The 19854-nt window shown below is 40.1% G+C and overlaps 1 protein-coding gene across 2 annotated transcripts in view; it reads right to left on the bottom strand.

The window, feature by feature from the left end:
• LOC124776709 (telomerase Cajal body protein 1) overlaps positions 1–19854 on the bottom strand; it is a 103012-nt gene that overhangs the window by 75571 nt on the left and 7587 nt on the right. The window lies entirely within an intron of this gene.

Consider the following 19854-nt stretch of genomic DNA (forward strand, 5'->3'; position numbering starts at 1 on the left):
CTGCTGATATGCAGGGTCCACAGATTCATGAGATTGTCTCCGTACCTGTACACATCTATCCACTCAATATAATTTGAAACGAGACTCATCTGACCAGGCAACATGTTTCCAGTCATCAACAGTCCAATGTCGGGGTTGACAGACGCAGGCGAGGCCTAAGGCTTTGTGTTGTGCAGTCATCGTGGGTACACGAGTGGGCCTTTGGCTCCAAAAGCCCAAATCGATGATGTTTCATTGAATGGTTCGCACAGTGACACTTGCTGATGGCTCAGCAATGAAATCTGCAGCAATCTACATCTACATCGATACTCTGCAAATCACATTTAAGTGCCTGGCAGAGGGTTCATTGAACCACCTTCACAATTCTCTATTATTCCAATCTGGTATAGTGCGGGGAAAGAATGAACATCTATATCTTTCCGTACGAGCTCTGATTTCCCTTATTTTGTCGTGGTGATCATTCCTCCCTATGTAGATCGGTGTCAACAAAATATTTTCGCATTTGGAGGAGAAAGTTGGTGATTGAAATTTCGTGAGAAGATTCCATCACAATGAAAAAAGCCTTTCTTTTCATGATTTCCAGCCCAAATCCTGCATCATTTCTGTGACACTCTCTCCCACATTTCGCGTTAATACATAACGTGCTGCCTTTCTCTGAACTTTTTCGATGTAGTCCATCAGTCCTATCTGGTAAGGATCCCACACTGCGCAGCAGTATTCTAAAAGAGGACGGACAAGCATAGTGTAGGCAGTCTCCTTAGTAGGTCTGTTACATTTTCTAAGTGTCCTGCCAATTAAACACAGCCTTTGGTTAGCCTTCCCCACAACATTTTCTGTGTGATCTATCCAATTTAAGTTGTTCGTAATTGTAATACCTAGGTATTTAGTTGAATTTACGGCTTTTAGATTAGACTGATTTGTCGTGTAACCAAAGTTTAACGAGTTCCTTTTAGCACTCATGTGGATGACGTCACACTTTTCGGTATTTAAGGTCAAATGACACTTTTCGCACCATTCAGATATTTTTTTAAAAATCGTTTTGCAGTTTGTTTTGACCTTCTGATGACTTTATTAGTCGATAAACGACAGCGTTATCTGCAAACAACTGAAGACGGCTGCTCAGATTGTCTCCCAAATCATTTGTGTAGATAAGGAACAGCAAAGTGCCTATAACACTACCTTGGGGAACGCATGAAATCACTTCTGTTTTACTCGATGACTTTCCATCAGTTATTATTAACTGTGACCTCTCTGACAGGAAATCGCAAATCCAGACACATACTGAGATGATATTCCATAAGCACGCAATTTCACTATGAGCCGCTTGTAAGGTACAATGTCAAAAGCCTTCTGAAAATCCAGGAACATGGAATCGATCTGAAATCCCTTGTCAATAGCACTTCATGTGAATAAAGAGCTAGCTGTGTTTCACAGGAACGATGTTTTCTACACCCATGTTGACTGTGTGCCAATAGACCACTTCCTTCGAGGTAATTCATAATGTTCGAACACAATGTATGTTATAAAATCCTGCTGCATGTTAATGATATGGGCCTGTAATTTAGTGGATTACCCCTACTACCTTTCTTGAATATTGGTGTGACCTGTGTAACTTTCCAGTCTTTGAATACGGATCTTTCATCGAGCGAACAATTGTATATGATTGTTAAGTATGGAGTTAATGTATCAGCGTACTCGGAAAGGAACCTAATTGGTATACAGTCTGGGCCAGAAGACTTGCTTTTATTAAGTGATTTGAGTTGTTTCACTACTCCAAGGATATTTACTTCTACGCTACTTATGTTGGCAGCTGTTCTCGATTCGAATTCCGGAATATTTAGCAATGTGCAGGAGAGTGCACTTATGTCATGATGAACAATTCTCTTCAGTCGTGGTTGCTCCCATTCTTGCATGGTCGTTTTCCAGCCGCAGTGATGTCATAGATTTCAAGGTTTACCTGATTCCTGATATTCACGATAAACCCATGAAATGGTCGTACGGGGAAAATCCCCACTTCATTGCTACCTCGGAGATGTTATGTGCCATCATTTGTGCACCAACTATAACACCACATTCAAACTCACTTAAATCTTGATAACATGCCATTGTAGCAGCAGTAACTGATCTAACAACTGTGCCAGAATCTTGTTATCTTATATAGGCATTGCTGACCACAGCGCCGTATTCTGCCTGTTTACACATCTCTGTATTTGAATACACGCACCTATACCAGTTTCTTTGGCACTTCAGTGTACATAGTTAATTATTTAGATGTATTGTGTATCATAGCTATGGCGTCACAGTATAATGTGGAACCCATCATTTTACAATTACTTATACTATCATCAAATATTATTACCTCTTGGAGCTGCAAGGTTTGAGCAAATGCATTAAAGAATGCATAACCTAACACAATACATGTAGGACAGATGTAGAGTGGGATGTCTCAATGCAGAGAAATACCGGGTGTGTGAAGTAAGTGGGAGTGGCAATAGCAGAACCATCAGAAGTTGCAGATCTCGATATACAAGCACATCAGACACATGAATATGGGAGTTTTGGAGGCCCCTGTCAAACTATTCATCACAAGATTAATATGGGGGGGGGGGGGGAGGCCGTTAACATTAGTTTGTGCAGTCTTGTCTAGAATTATGGTGAGTATAACTTTCTCGAATATTTTATGACAGTTTGGTTTCCCAAGGACATGTCTTATTAAAATAATCTCTCACTTACGTAAATAATAACACCACGTACATTTGACTACGAACGTTCACACTGGCAAGAACTTCCTATCTTTTTCCATCAAAACTGACCTTTCATCACCATATTAAAGTGTATTCAGATACTGCAGATGGGACGGAAATTGAAAAACAAGGTGATGAAGGCATGATATACTGATGGAAGATTAATGACGATACGACTGCAGGGTAGTTTGAAAAACATGGTATTAATACACTTATACATGCCAACGAGACAGCACAGAGAATGTGGAAGAATATTAAGACAAGATTCAAGAAGTTATCACGAAGGAAAATATTAATGCCTGAATTATCACTATGGGGAACTGGTATGTAATTGTGGATGAAGGAAGAGATGAAGATACAGTAGGGAAATTTGGAGTAGGGATAAGAAATGAGAGAGGTGAATGGCTAACTACAGTGTATTTTGCACAGAAACCTCACTAGAGGTGGGTAACTTCTTATTTGAAAATCACAAAAGAAGACTTTTGTCATTCATGGATCTCAAATTTGAATAGAGAAAGATGTTAGTTAGACTACATCCTGACACAGAGAAGAATGTCAAGTCAAATACCTTTCAGCTGTCTACATTTCCAAATTATTATTTTATTGGGATATCAATTTCAGCCATATATCCTGACATCTTCAGGCCCCCTGACCAACGTGTAGTAAGATTCCCACCTTTGGTCCAGTCAAAATAGGGGCCAGCATTCAAAGAATGTTATCTGCACATTTCTACTTTAGACAACGACTACTTCAAACATCGCCTGCCGACTCTTGCGAAGTGATGTTTGAAGTGATTGTTGTCTCAATTAGAAATCTACGAATCCAGTGTTTCAATGCTGGCCCCTATTTTAATTGAACCAAAGGTGGGAATCTTTCAACACATCAGTCAGTGGGCCTGAAGATGGTATAACATATTTCTGAAACTGGTAGCCCAATAAAACAACAATTTGGAAATTTAGACAGCTGAAATGTGTTTGATTTGACATTCTGTATTGAACACCCAAAGCCCTGCAACCATTTGTGAAAAGATGGGCATATAGAGACTTGACACACAGAAGTTTTAAGAACTATCTGAAAATACCAAAGCTTACCAATTACAACCTCATAGTGAGAGATACAAGTGAAGTTGAAGAAAGTATGGAGAGGTAAAGTTAAGAAAGATTAAACTTGGAGACACTCAAGGAGGTAGGTATGGCTCCACAGTCAGAGGAAAGATTATTGGAAAAATGGGAAAGTGGTAGAGTGGAAGAATATGTAACTGACAAATTGATAAAAATGAGGTAAGGACTCATGAACTTTGTCAAAGAAGTATTAGGAATTAGTGTGTCCAAGAGTATCAGGAAAGAATGGATAATGGAAAACATGTTGAAAAAAATAGAAGAAAGCAGAAAGTGGAAAAATGTCAAAAATGAAGATGGTAAAAAGGGCTATGGGAAACTGAATAATGAAGTAAAAAGAGAACATGATGAAGAAAGAGAAAGATGGAAGAAAGAAAAATGTGAGGAAATACATAAAATGGAAGGAGGGAGGGAGGGGGAGGGGGAGGGGGACGGGGGAGGGAGAGAGTGAGAGAGAGTGTGAATGTGAGAGAGAGGGGGGGAGAGAGAGAGAGAGAGAGAGAGAGAGAGAGAGAGAGAGAGAGAGAGAGAGAGAGAAGAGAGAGAAGAGGGGGGGGGGGGAGTACGAAATCATGTACAGATTGGCTAGTGTGATATTTTTTGAAGTTAAAAGAAGGAAGACTAATATGGTAATAGAGAGAGCGGATGGCAAAGCCAAAGAACCAAAGGAGGTTTTGGGCAGATGGCAGGAATATATAGCATGTCTGTATATCAAATGAAATCCAGGTTGACAAGGAGGAATATGTGCCAGAAGACAGAAAGAGTACAGCACCTTGGAAGCAGAGGTACAAAAGGCACTGAAGGAGATGAAGAATTGTAAGGCATGTGGAACTGAAAACTTATCAGAAGAAGTGTTGAAGAGTTTGGGAAACAGGAGAGGAATAGGACAAAGGGGAATGACCTGACAACTTTCTTACAGTGGTAATGATACCAACAGAGAAAAGAGAAATACCAAAATATGTGAAGATCATTGTACTATCAGCCCAGTTTCTCATACAGCTAAAGTATTGTTGATAGGGCTGAATAGAAGGCTGTTTGGCAAGTTAGGCACATGGATTGGGGAGAAACAGTTTGCATTTAGAGGAAGAAACATAGGGAAGAAATATATTTAGAAAGATATAGAGAAATTTAAGCTTTTTTTTAAATTATTATTATTTTGGAAATCTTCCTACAGAGCTCAGTGGAACAAGCTGGTGGATATTTTGAAAAGGAAAGGTGTAAACAGAAAGGTGAAATGACTGGTACAGAATCTATATTTACAACAAAAAGTAAGAATAATGATTGGAAATTAAATGCTAGAAGGAAGCAGCACCAGCAAGGACATTAGACAAGGTTGTTGCCTCTCCCCTTTGTTGTTCATCTTATACCTGGGAGAAATTATTATGAAGTGCTTAGATGGAAAAAGAGAACTTATTTGTGGAAGCAAAATAGAATGTATAAGGTTTGCTGACGACATGGTATTAGAGGCAGGAAGTGAATGAACTGTAAATAAAATGCTGAAATATCTTAATAAAGCTTGTTTGGGGTATTGGATGAGAATCAATACAGCAAAAACAAAGAGTATGGTGATCAGCAAAGAAAGGAGACTGGCAAATATTAAGATAGCAAAACTTATTATTAGTATGAGCATTTAAATATCTTGATCACTAAAACTTGAAATATCATCAGGAAGTGAAAACTCTCATTGCTATAGCAAAGAAGGCATTCAAGAGAAAGAGGAGATTAATATGTGGCAAACTGGATACAAGTCTCCAGGAAAGGCTTGGCAATTGTTTTGTTTGGAGTTTGGACATGGGACAGGAACAAGGACAGTGAGATGAGAGGATGAAAAAGGTTACAAGTATTTGAGGCATATATGTGGAGTAGAAGGAGAGAATAAGCTGGAGCGAGTAACAAAAGAGTGTTGGAAAGGGTTGGTAAAAGGAGAAGACTGCTCCAAGTTATAAATGAGTGCTTGTTAACAGGTGCTTTGGAACAACTAGTCTGGGGGAGGAGTTGAAAGAAAGGAGGAGATGCAAGATCATAGATGACATAAAGGAAAGTGGAAATTATGCAGACCTGAGGAGGATTGCAAAAGACAGGAGTGCTTGGAGAGTTACCAGGTGAAAAACTGTCTTTGGGCACGACACTAATAATTTTGAAGGTAGTACAAAAAGGTTAAATAGGTAAAATAAGGGAAAGGCAACCACTCGCCTGTAGTAGATCAACACATGGAGCAGGGTAAGGAATAACAGAAAACAGCATTCTCACTAGCTTCCAAGCACTAACTCATTTTCCAGAAACAATGCACACATTCACACATACAACCTCACAGGCACATAGACACCCAATTAAGAGTTCCCGTAGGATAATTTGCTGGAGGGAGTGGCGGGAGGGGGGGGGGGGGGGGGGGGGGTTACACCTGCTGGTATGGCATAATTTTAATATTTTGGAAGAACAGTGACTTGTAAGGGGCCATAAATTTTTTTTGGATCTGACCACATTGAAAATGTGTAATAATGACTTTTAAATCTTTTTGTATGAATATCAAGAGCTCAGATGGCAACCCAGTTCTAAGCAAAGAAGGGAAGGCAGAAAGGTGGAAGGAGTATATAGAGGGTTTATACAAGGGCGATGTACTTGAGGACAATATTATGGAAATGGAAGAGGATGTAGATGAAGATGAAATGGGAGATAAGATACTGCGTGAAGAGTTTGACAGAGCACTGAAAGACCTGAGTCGAAACAAGGCCCCGGGAGTAGACAACATTCCATTAGAACTACTGATGGCATGGGGAGAGCCAGTCATGACAAAACTCTACCATCTGGTGAGCAAGATTTATGAGACAGGCGAAATACCCACAGACTTCAAGAAGAATATAATAATTCCAATCCCAAAGAAAGCAGGTGTTGACAGACGTGAAAATTACCAAACTATTAGTTTAATAAGTCACAGCTGTAAAATACTAATGCGAATTCTTTACAGACGAATGGAAAAACTGGTAGAAGTGGACCTCGGGGAAGATCAGTTTCGATTCCGTAGAAATGTTGGAACACGTGAGGCAATACTAACCTTACGACTAATCTTAGAAGAAAGATTAAGAAAAGGCAAACCTACGTTTCTAGCATTTGTAGACTTAGAGAAAGCTTTTGACAACATTAACTGGAATACTCTCTTTCAAATTCTGAAGGTGGCAGGGGTAAAATACAGGGAGCGAAAGGCTATTTACAATTTGTACAGAAACCAGATGGCAGTTATAAGAGTCGAGGGGCATGAAAGGGAAGCAGTGGTTGGGAAAGGAGTGAGACAGGGTTGTAGCCTTTCCCCGATGTTATTCAATCTGTATATTGAGCAAGCAGTAAAGGAAACAAAAGAAAAATTCGGAGTAGGTATTAAACTTCATGGAGAAGAAGTAAAAACTTTGAGGTTCGCCGATGACATTGTAATTCTGTCAGAGACAGCAAAGGACTTGGAAGAGCAGTTGAACAGAATGGACAGTGTCTTGAAAGGAGGATATAAGATGAACATCAACAAAAGCAAAACGAGGATAATGGAATGTAGTCAAATTAAATCGGGTGATGCTGAGGGGATTCGATTAGGAAATGAGACACTTAAAGTAGTAAAGGAGTTTTGCTATTTAGGGAGTAAAATAACTGATGATGGTTGAAGTAGAGAGGATATAAAATGTAGACTGGCAATGGCAAGGAAATCATTTCTGAAGAAGAGAAATTTGTTAACATCGAGTATAGATTTAAGTGTCAGGAAGTCGTTTCTGAAAGTATTTGTATGGAGTGTAGCCATGTATGGAAGTGAAACATGGACGATAACCAGTTTGGACAAGAAGAGAATAGAAGCTTTCGAAATGTGGTGCTACAGAAGAATGCTGAAGATAAGGTGGGTAGATCACGTAACTAATGAGGAGGTATTGAATAGGATTGGGGAGAAGAGAAGTTTGTGGCACAACTTGACTAGAAGAAGGGATCGGTTGGTAGGACATGTCCTGAGGCATCAAGGGAGCACAAATTTAGCATTGGAGGGAAGCGTGGAGGGTAAAAATCGTAGAGGGAGACGAAGAGATCAATACACTAAACAGATACAGAAGGATGTAGGTTGCAGTAGGTACTGGGAAATGAAGAAGCTTGCACCGGATAGAGTAGCATGGAGAGCTGCATCAAACCAGTCTCAGGACTGAAGACCACCACAACAACAACAACAACAACAAATCTTTTCTTGAAGGGTAAACACCTAAATATACCTATTTTTTTTTCTTTTCCTTGAGAGCTAGGAGGGGGCGGGGAGGGGCATGGTCCCCCCTTACCCATAGATATAGATGTCCTGGCACCCAAATACACACTCCTGTGGCATAAGCAAGACTAATTATTGATACTCCATTATTGAAAGCAGCTGACTGAGGCGGGAAGGGGGTACGCAAGGATGCAAGGGGGAAGGGTTGTGGGAATGTGGCAGCTCTCTGGAGAGATGACTTCGCAGCCGCATGACAAGACAAAAAAAGCACAGTGTGTACAATACAAAGAGATGTAGGACAAAGGAGACGAGGATGGGGTACAGGGAGGGGGGAGGGGGGAGTGGTGGGGAGGGGGAGTGGGGGGTGGGGTTCGGACGGGAGGTGGGTGGGAAAGGAGAGAGATGTGAAGGTAAAGAAGAGGGGGAGAGGTGAGGGAGAGAGAGGGGAGAGGATTGAAAAGGGGGGAGATGAGAGGGAGAAAACCCACATGGAGGAAGAGTTGTTGGAGGAGGCAGTTCTTGATCTGGATGGAAGAGGAGTGGTATGGACAAATGGGGGTGGGGGGGTGGGGGGGGGGAGGTAAGGCAATGGGAACATGTTAGTGGAAATTTAGGCCCAGGGTATTGTGAGAGCACAAGATATGTTGTAGATAGAATTCCCATCTGCATAGTTCAGAAGAAACTTGTGCTGTAAGGGAGTATCCAAACAGCCCTTGTAGCAAAGCAGCAGTTTAAGTCATTTGTGTTGTGGAGGACAAGTGTTCGGCAACTGGATAGTCAAGTTTACAGTTTGCCATAGTTCAGTGGTGTTCATTCATGCGAGCAGTCAGACGGTACTTGTCCTGCCCAGAAAGATTGCTATACGGCAATAACAGCACAGCTGAAACATGACATGGCTGCTTCCACACCTGTCCTACTTTTTATTGGGTGGGAAATGCCTGTGACTGGACTATGGTAGGAGATAGAGGGTTGGTGTATGGGACAGGTCTTGCACCTGGGCTGACTCCAAAGGAACGACCCAAGGGGTGCAGGATTGGGAGTAGGAATGGAATACGGATGGACAGGATCTTCTTTAGGTTGGACTGGCAGCGGAACAATGCTTTTGGAGATGTGGGTAGGATTTTGGATAGGATATCCCTCATCTCAGAGCACAATGCAAGGTAATAGAGGCCCTAGTGAAGGATGTGATTAAGCCTTTCGAGGCCATGGTGATACTGGGTGATAGAGGAGTGCTGGTCGGTGGCTAGTTAACAGGTTTATTGGTATCAGACGAGCAGATGGCTCAGGGGGACTTGTTTATGGATGAGCAGGATAGGATATTGTCTGTTAGTAAAGGCTCGATAAGGTTGGGTCGGCTGTATGGAAGAGACTTTTTTAGATACTGTTGGTGGTTGGAGCGGTTCATATGGTCAGACCAATTTATGGAGTCACCACAGGGGTGACAGACATCTAGGAAGGTGGCTCGATGCACTGAGAAGGACCAGGTGAAGCAGATTTCGGGATAGGTGTTGAGATTATGGAAGAAAGGGAATAGGTTGCACTTGCGATGAGTCCAGATAACGAAAATGTCATCAATGAATCTGAAACAGACAAGAGGTTTTACATGATGACTGGTTAGGATCAATTTCTCCAGATGGTCTCTTCCTTACAGCCTCAGCATGCATGAATGCCGCATCTGCAGTGGAAAGTTGGACTTGGTAAAATATACTGATAACCTCACCAGAGCCTTAGCTCATCCATAACAAGTCTCCCGCGCCATATGCTCATCTGACACTAGAAAACAAGCCACTTACTAGCACTCCTCTGATCACCCAGTATCACCGTGGCCTTGAAAAGCTCAATCACATTCTCTACTATCTCTCGTCATGTCCAGAGATGCAAGAACTACCAACACCCCCCAAAATAGTGTTATACCACCCATTCAGCAACAGAATATCCTTGCCCATCCCTATTCCAGTCCTACCCCCAATCCTGCACTCCATGGTTTGTTCCCTTGTATCTGGCCCAGGTGCAAGACTTGTTCCATAAACCAAGGTTTCCCGAACTTTTCTTCTTATGGACCATTTTGAGAAGCCTGGTATTTTGATAGAACAGCTTGTTTATTTTGAAGCTTAATGAAATTCAATAAAATTTTAAAAAAAGAGAAAAATATGTTTTCTTTGATAATTTTAAATCACAACTAAAACACCAAAATCACGATAAAAATTTTAATAAATAAGAAAAGAATCTAATTATTTATTTCAAATGTATTTAATAATAATTTTATTTTGTCCCTTAATAGATAACAACAATGAGGAATAAAGTTTTCAATGGCTTGGGTGATTTTAGGTCCTTAAATTACAGATCTTGATATCAGATGCAACAGTAGAAAGTTGAATTCTAATATCTGGTATGGCGTCAAGCCTGCTCCTAAACACTGTCTTCATTGCAGTGTAATTAAAAAATCCTGCTCGACATAAATACAGTGGTAAATGGAAGTAAAATAATAATAGCTTGTTTTGATAAACTTGAATATTCTTCTGACAAATTCACCTAGAAGTTACATAATGATTATTCTTTTTTGCTTTTATTTTAAAACAGAGTCACTTATTAAGTCAATTCGTTTTTCATACTCTCTTGCACTTAAGCCTGCTGGCTTAGCTGTTATGAACAATGGATTTTGAATGCAGGAATTATCCTCACTAGCTATTGCAGGAGAGTTTTTTCCAATTCGTGGAATTGCTCTTTAATAGCTAAGAAACTTCATCTATTTTAAAATTGTTTTCAGTTAAACATCATAAAAAGTGTGAAAGCAATTAAAAGTGTTTTCTTGACCTGAAGGAGTCCAAAACTCTAATTTTATCTCAAAATATGCAATTTTGTCTCTTCTATTAAAAACTGTGACATTTTTTCTACATCCACATGTACATACATACTCCACAAACCACAGTTTGGTGCATGACGGAAGGTATCTTGTACCATTACTAGTTGCTTCCTCTCCTGTTCCACTCACAAATAACAAGGGAAAAATTTCTCATGTCTTATCTTCATTGTCCTTATGTAAACATGCTCTGCGGTTAGCCTCAAATGCTGGTTTTCAAATTTGCACAATAGTGCCTTGCACGATGAGCATCGTCTTCCTTCTAGGGATTTCCACTGTGTTCACGATGCATCTCCATAATACTTGTGTACCGATCGAACCTATCAATAATAAATCTAGCAGCCCACCTCTCAACTGCTTCAATGTCCTCCTTTAATATGAACTGCTGGGAATCCCAAACACTCAAACAGTACTCAAGAATGGGTCCACAATCACGTTCTATGAGCCATCTCCTTTATGGATGAGCTACACAGTCCCAAAATTCTCCCAATAAAACACAGTCGAGCATTTGCCTTCCCTACTACAAACTTGACATGCTTATTCCACTTCATATCTCTTTGCAATATTACAGCTACATACTTAATTGAAGTTATTGCATTAAGATGGACCCTACTAGTGCTGTATTCCAATGTTACAAGACTGTTTATCCTGCTTGTCCACACTGCAATTAGAGCAAGCTGCCAATCCATCACACCAACTAAAAGTTTTGTCTAAGTCATCCTGAACAGTCCCACAGTCACTCAAAAATGACACCATTCCATAACCACAGCCCCGGCAGCAAACAAACAAACTGGTGCTCATCCTTTCTGTCAGGTCATTTATATATACAGAAAATAAAAGCAGTCCTATCAGACTCACCGCAGAGGATCGCTTACTGGGTTCTATTACTTAAAAAGTCTTCAAGCTACTTGTGTCTGGGAACTAAACAGATGCTCAGATCTTTGTCAGCTATCTGCACTGGGGCACCATGTCAAATGCTTTCCGGAAATCTAGGAATAAGGAATCTGCGTGTTGCCCTCTATCCAAGTTTCTATGATATCATGTGAGAGAAGGACAATCTGAGTTTTGCACGAGTGATGCTTTCTCAATCTACGTTGATTTGCGGACAGAAGCTTTTCTCTCTCAGTGAAATTTATTATATTCAACTCAGAATATGTTCAAGAATTCTGTAGCAAACCGATGTTAAGGATATTGGTCTGTAATTATGCGGGTCAGTTTTATCTTTCTCATACACATAAGCCACCTGTGCTTTATTCCATTTGCTTGGTGTTTTTCACTGGGTGAGAGTTTTGCAATAAATGCACGATAAATAAGGGGAGTAAAACTGTCTTCAGCGATAAGTCCTGCTTAAAACTGAGCCCCGATGACTAGTGAAGATGTTTTTGGAGATGCCCTGGACAGTAATGGGATTCCAACCTGACTGTCAGTTGCTGTATGAGCCAACATCCGGGAGTGAAGATCTGGGATGTCATTTCATTTAATAGCAGGACTCCTTTGGTTATTATCCGCAACACCCTTACAGCACGTCAGTGATATTCTATGCCCCATTTCATTGCCTTTCATGACAAACCATTGTGGGCTAGCATTTCATCAAGGTAATACCGGCCTACACATGGTGAAAGTTTCCACTGCTTGTCATAGTGCTTGTCAAACCCTAGCTTGGCCAGCAAGGTCACTGGATCTCTCCCCTATTGATAACATTGAGATCATTATGCGCAGGACCCCGCCCCAGCTCGGGATTTTGACAATATAACACGCCACTCGAACATAATACGGCACAATATCCCTCAGGAGTATCCAACAACTCTACCAATCAACACCAAGCTGCTTGCATAAGGGTCAGAGGTGGCCCAACACATTACTGACGTGAACAATTTGTGAAGCTCTTTCTCTTGAATAAAGAATCCAATTTTTTCTGCAATTGTAATCATCTGTTTGTCTGTACATTTACAACATATCTACCAATTTCCATCCCATTTGGATAATTTCTTCATGGTGTCCCCCCCCCCCCCCCACCACACACACACACACACACACACACACTTACAGTGTATCTCCATGATGTGTGGGTTGTCTAACTAGTCATTCATGGCAGTTTTTGGAAAATGTGTTCACAATTACTTCACATGGCTGCCCGCCTGTACCACATGGAATGAGTCAATAGACGTTCCAGTCTCTACTCACAACCAGTAGGTTAAAATCACCTCCAATTAATACTGCATGATTTGAGTATTTACACGATACTGATCATAGCTTATCCTTGAATGATTCTGTCATAGTCCATATCAATTCAGGCAGGCTAGGAAAAAATCTTACCTTCATAGTCTTGGATGTTATTGAATTTAGCACATGTTAAAATGAATAACTAAGTAAGGAACACACATCTTTTTGTTTTCTCCAAAAACATTTCTGCTCCGAGATATAGCCCTCCAAAGATGACACTGTGCATACCATTATGAAGATGCGAATTTTAGAAAAAATTTTACAATGCTGTATCTCTCGAAGAGTTCTAGATATTTTGTTGGTTTTTTTTTATTTCAAAGGTAATTGCTTTCTGATTTCAAATAAATCCTCCATTTGGACTTATCTGTCAAAGTTCTTTCACTATAGCATTCAGAACTTTTTTATAATTTACGGAAAAATTTTTTTTTTTCAGAAATGCTAATCCATACCAATTCAATTTTTTTTTCTTTTGATTAGTGCCATATAGTTCTGAATTCCCTGAAAAGGAGAGCTTCCACTTTTAGGTTGGACACGTTTTATAAACAACTGAAATTTTTGCCATACATAAAACCTGTTTTATCATCACAAAACAGGCTCATAAAAATCAAAACCTAGCCTTATTTAACATAATTTTAGTTTTGAAAGATGAGTAAGAGACTCATTTTTCAAGAATTTTAAATGGTTCCAAAATGTATGTGAAAGGTCGAAAGACTTGAAGGTTTTAATTTATACAACTTCTGTACACATTGTTTTGTGCTGAAATCAGCCAGTCAATGAACTAAAAATGTGTTCCACTGCTTCAGTATCTTACTTTCATATAGAGTGATGCCTTCCTGTTGAACCAATAGGAACTGGAGCACTTACAATCTTCAAAACACTAAACAGGAAGTGAGCACTGATGGCATTGTTGCTGTCCTTAAGCTGGAAACCTATATCCAGCAGCTGGTCCATGTGGTAGCACAAAGTTCACTACAATTTTGTTTAACTCATAATCTCTACAATCCACTAGTCAAAGTCATACACGCGCGCAGCGAACATTCCCCTTCTCAGGTTGTGAATCTGAATATTATCCTGCTGTTTCTGAGGTGTTGATTGAACGAATGAAATTTCTTCTTTCTTGCTCTTTAAAGTGCGTGCAATATGAGTTTGCACATCACTTTGAATCCAAAAATTTGTCTTCTGAATTCCTCTCACAGGAGTAGTTTGTTTGGACCATTCTTCTTTTTTCTGCTCACAGAATTCTTCGATTTCCTCTTTGGATAAAAGAATGAGGGCTGTGGATGCGTAAGATTTCATGACTTTAGTAAAATCCTCAGCATTCTGAATTACAGCTGTATTTGGTCTGGAAAGATTATGTTTTGTAGTATGGTGCTTCAGCAGGCCTCCTCCGCCATCAAAAGGCCCCTTCCCACGACCAGTAGCACTGTATAAACCTGTCAGCTGGCACAAGCGACTTACTCAATTCAAACAGCTGGTAACGATTTTTAAAATGACTAGGAGCACCATCAGAAATAATGATGATCTTCTCTGCCCCTGTTTGCAGTTGAAGAATGTTGCACATTGTTAGCAAAGAATGTGTCGAGTCATGTCCTGTGTCATCACTTATAACTGCAATGTCCTGTGTCATCATTTATAACTGCAACACTTGTAGTCTTTTTCTGACAACATGTCACTCCTGTAAAATTGAAACCTGGTATTCACTCCAATGATATCCTTGTACACCTTGTGGGAGAATTACAGACCAGTTCTCAGCAAAATCACAGAGAAGCATAAACATAGCTCTTCAGCCTGTACACACCCTTTCACTTCTGCAATGTGTTGTTGTTGCAATTTATTCAGATGCTGGTGTGTTACTGCTTTCATTGATAATTTACCAAATTCATCAATGAAACTGTTAAAGGCAACAGTTTTCTTAATTAGTTTATTTCCTCCCATGTCGCATATGTACGTTCTGCAGAGTTATCTGTTACGTGTCTGTGAAGACTGCCCTCCCTTTCCAGGACAGTCACCACATTCTTGAAACAAACAAATCTCTTGCTTTACGTCAAAGACTTCTAATGACTTCACAGGCCCAACCAGGGTGTCATATGTAATGTGCTCCAGTAAGTTCTTCAAATTTACCACACAAAGATCAAAATTCACACAGTACACATGTAAACAGACATTTTGATCCTCCAATATGTGAAGTTGTATAGTTGCTCTTATAAATTGCAAAAGCTTCTTTAATACTGCGAGTCATGTACCTCTTCACTTTCACAACTTTTTGACCTTCAAATGTCACAGTTATAGTGTCTTTTTTGTTGCCACTTATGTTTCAGATAAAATGACTGCACTATTTGAACTTGAGCTCCTTCTACAGGATGACCATAATAGTGATCTGGCCTTCCAAAGACTCATTTTACAGACCCCTCATTTTTTTATTTGTCTACCATTACTCTGATGTTGACGGAATGTGGTTTAAAACTGTTTTCTTTGAAATGTCTCTGGAATAATCGGTAAAACCCGCACCTTTTCACTGTAGGATGAATAATACGAGGGTCATCCACAAAGTAAGTTCCGCTTCTATTTCTATCTACAGCAATGCTACAATCGCAGTTCTGAGCATTTGCAGCAGTTACTCTGACGCAAAGGGAAGACATAAACGCCATTTTCAGATCACTGCTGCTGACGTGTGCTCTGTAGTGCTTCTTTATGATGTCAGGCGTAATCGAAAATGCCGCCGCACAGCACAAGTTCTTAATGGTCTCGCAGTAATCATATACATTGATTGTTTGGCCTCGAGGTAAGAAATCAATCAGCAAAATGCCTTTTCTGTCCCAGAAAATGGTGCACATGACTTTTCGAGGTGTCAAGATTTGCTTAGGCTTAACTTTCATTGGGGATGAAGTGTGCCTCCATTCCATTGATTGCCATTTTGTTTCAGGGGTGTCGTATGATACCCAATTTTCATCCCCCCTGACTATCAGACAAAGAAAACCATCGCCTTCTTCATTGTAGCATGTCAAAAACTGAAGTGCACTGCCCATCCGTTGTTTTTTGTGTTGTTCAGTAAGAATTTTGGGTACCCAATGCGGGCAAAGTTTTCAAAATTTCAGTTTATCAGTAACAATTTCATGAATTAGTGATCGTGAGATTTGTAGAACTTCCATAGCATGGGCACTAAGTGTAAACTTACGGTTGTGCTTAACCTTCTCTTCAATTGTGTGAACCAGTTCATCAGTAACCACAGACGGGTGTCCACTTCATTCTTTATCGTGCACTTGATCACGTCCTTCATTGAACGGTCTGACCCATCTTCTACCCACTGAATCACTCATAGCATTTTGTCCGTAAACTTCGCAGATTTGCCAATGAATTTCCTTTGGTTTAATTTTCTTTGCATTTACTATGGAAATCACAAATCTGATTTCACATGTGGAGGAGGCATTTTCAATTACAGCTGACATTATAAAGAAGCACTGCAAAGCACACGTCGGCAGCAGCAATCTGAAAATGGTGTAAATATCTTCTCCTTCAGTTGACCTTTGTATTCAACAGCTGAATTGATATTTGTAGAAAATTCCTAGCAAGAGGTTCATTTCCTTGTGAAGATTGAATTTCTACTTTGAAGAGTGTGATCAGTTTTGCTGCAGTGTATTCATCCATAGCTTTAGTAATTTCTCTACACTTTCTTGATGCATAGAGCTTATAACTCGACTTCACTGACCACGGTTTCTTAACAGGACTAACACCTACCTCTGTAGTTGACTGATTCAGGGTATTTAATTCTTCCTCTATTGATGCAAAATCTGCATCATCTGCACCATAGGAGGCTTCGGCTTGTTCAGATACTGTCATTGTTGTTATTCCGTCAAAACATTTAGAACTCAAAAAGACACCATTGGAAACATCTTCATGGGGGGCCTCTTACATATCACTATTTTATGGACATGCAAATAGTAAGCACACTTCACTCTCCTGTGGCCCCAGTCAGAAGACATTTAAAACAGTCCTTTTCACAAAACACACTGCAACTGTGTCAACAGGCAAATTCCTCCAAAAACACAGAACACACTGGATGGTCTCAGATTTCTTAGAAGCCTCTTCAGTACACGAATTAGCACTGAACAACTACAATACAGAAACCTGCAATGAACAACCACAACAAAGAAACTGACAAGAAACAACAACGAAGTGTAAGAATTATCAGCAACAATGAAAGTGAAAAGAAATAAGTGCAACAAAGAAAGTGATAAGAAATAACTGCAACAAAGACAATAGAAATAAACATTGTAACAAAGAAATCAGTTAGAAACAACTTCAGCAAAGACATACATTACCCTTCAAAAGTTAAAAAGAAATGATTTTTTTAAAAATAAAACCTGTCTAACTTAAAAGTGGGAGCTCTACTTTACAGAGAATATAGTACTACATGGTACTAATCAACAGAAAAAAATTCTGTAAATTATAAAGAAAAACTAAAAAGGCAACAGTAAAAGAACTTTGACATATAAGTCCAAATGGAGGACACCATTGTAATCATAAAGTAATTATCTTTCAAATACAAAAACCTCTAACAAAATATCTAGAACTGTTACAGAAATACAGCATTTAAAAAGAATTTCCGAAATTATCTTCAAAATGGTGTTCACCATGTCACCTTTGGAGGCCTGTATCTCGGGGCACGAATTTTTTTGGAGGAAACAAAAAATACGTGTTTCTTACTTACCCCTGATTTTAACATATGCTAAATTCAATAAAATCCAAGACTATGAAGGTAACCCCCCCCACCTGAAGTGATACGGATTATGCCTTCTAAAACTGGCTAAGCAGAACCAGGTAGCTGCTAAAAACATCCAACAATTGACTTGATTTCACCTAGAACTGTTATATTCATCCAGATAATTATACTGTCACACTCAAACTCCACCTCAATAGACACAATCTTTTTGTCAACTGCAATAAACATGCCCCCTCCTAGAGCTCTCTACTTCAGGTTTCAGCCAACTCTCAGTTGTGAGGTAACTTGAGCGTGAAAAATTTCCTGAAGACCAGTATATTCGGGAATTCCATTATGAATACTCTGAAAATTTACTGATAAAATTTTTAAAGTCGAAATGTGTCTACTTTGTACACGATGATTATGGCCTCTGCGTATAGACAAACAAGTGTACATCAGACAATCTCGAACTACCACCTAGCCTAAAAAAAGTACTCCGCTACCCCAAGTAGTGGCTTTTCTGTAATGCACTGTTGACCTATGAAGGGGAGTCTTACAACTCCACACCCTGTAATGCATGTCCAGAAATCTGCAGCCACGACCACCACAGAACTGACGGAGCCTCTGGTTGAGACCCTCCACTCAGCTCCAAACCAAAAGACCCCAATGACTCAGGGTGCAATGCTGAAAATTGTGAGCTCTGCTTGCACCCCTTGTGCTAGGCCAGTAGTCTTTAGCACTTCTGCCAGCTGCCCATAGGAACTGAGTATGCCCTCAGAACCTAAGCAACAGGCCTTGTTAGTAATGACATGAGCAACAACTTGCAGATTACTGCACCCTGTATCCTCAATGGCCATGGGCAGGACCTCCTCCACATCTCAGATGAGGCCCCTGGCAGACACACCGAGTGCACATTAGCATTCTTTCCAGACCTAGACATTACTTCCCTAAGGAGCTCCATAACATGCCTAACATTGGAGTTCCTGATAACTAGTACACTTCTCCCTTTCGTGTGCCTGATCACACTCTGCTGAAGGAGTGGCCACTTGTCCAGTCACAGGATGAATGAGCAAGGCCTCTATTTTGGCGCTTTGTGTTGAGTGAAGCGACTGTATAACAAGCCACCACTCAAGCTGCAGTAAAGGTGGAGTCCCCACATCGGGTACGCTGGAAGGTGGCCAGACAGCAGGGCCCATGAGAGAAACTAGTGACACCTGACATGTCCCATGCAATGCACCAGTTTCTTGGCTGCTGCCACAGCCGGAGGCAGCAGCCTGTAGATGGCTGACCATGGCTACAAACGAACTGCAGCCAGTTCCTCCTGTGTCTGCATATAGCACGCGCACACCCTATCCATTTTACTACTCGCAACTTGTGAGTTAAACTTTGAAAACAAATACAGAAAGTTAAATAAGTGACTTACTAGTCTCCTAGTGCTTCATCCACGAAGGCTGATGGCTCACTCTTTTCCTTGCAATGACATGTTAATTTCGTTGCACTTTGTTAAAATGTTGGGCCAATATGTGAGTTTCAAGAACAACATAGGATTTTTAAAAAATTAAATAAAACTTCGCGGTCTTTATTAAAGAAGACCCAAAACTCACTACAAAGTTTATAAAGCATCAATAGGCTTTTCTCTGGATAGCCTTCTCACACGCGCGTGCGTGTGTGTACTATTTCTGGAAAAGGAGCTAGTGCTTAAAGCTAGTGTGAATGCTCTTTTCTGTTACGTGTTACTGTGCTCCATGCATCAATCTGCTATAGGTGAGTGGTTGCCTTTCCTTTATTTTATGTATTGCTGCATCCAGGAATTTCTATTATTACTGTACATACAGCAAATTTTGATAAAATTTTGAGAAGAAGTAATCCATACTTTCATATGGTGGGACACTTTGAAATAGCTCTCCATAGCCAAGAACAAGTATTACTTAATCAGTTTTAAAAAATGCTTCCACAAGCAAGGGAAGAGGAAGAGGGGATGGGGG

The sequence above is a fragment of the Schistocerca piceifrons genome, chromosome 2 (genome assembly GCF_021461385.2).
Source record: "Schistocerca piceifrons isolate TAMUIC-IGC-003096 chromosome 2, iqSchPice1.1, whole genome shotgun sequence".
Taxonomy (NCBI): Eukaryota; Metazoa; Arthropoda; class Insecta; order Orthoptera; family Acrididae; genus Schistocerca; species Schistocerca piceifrons.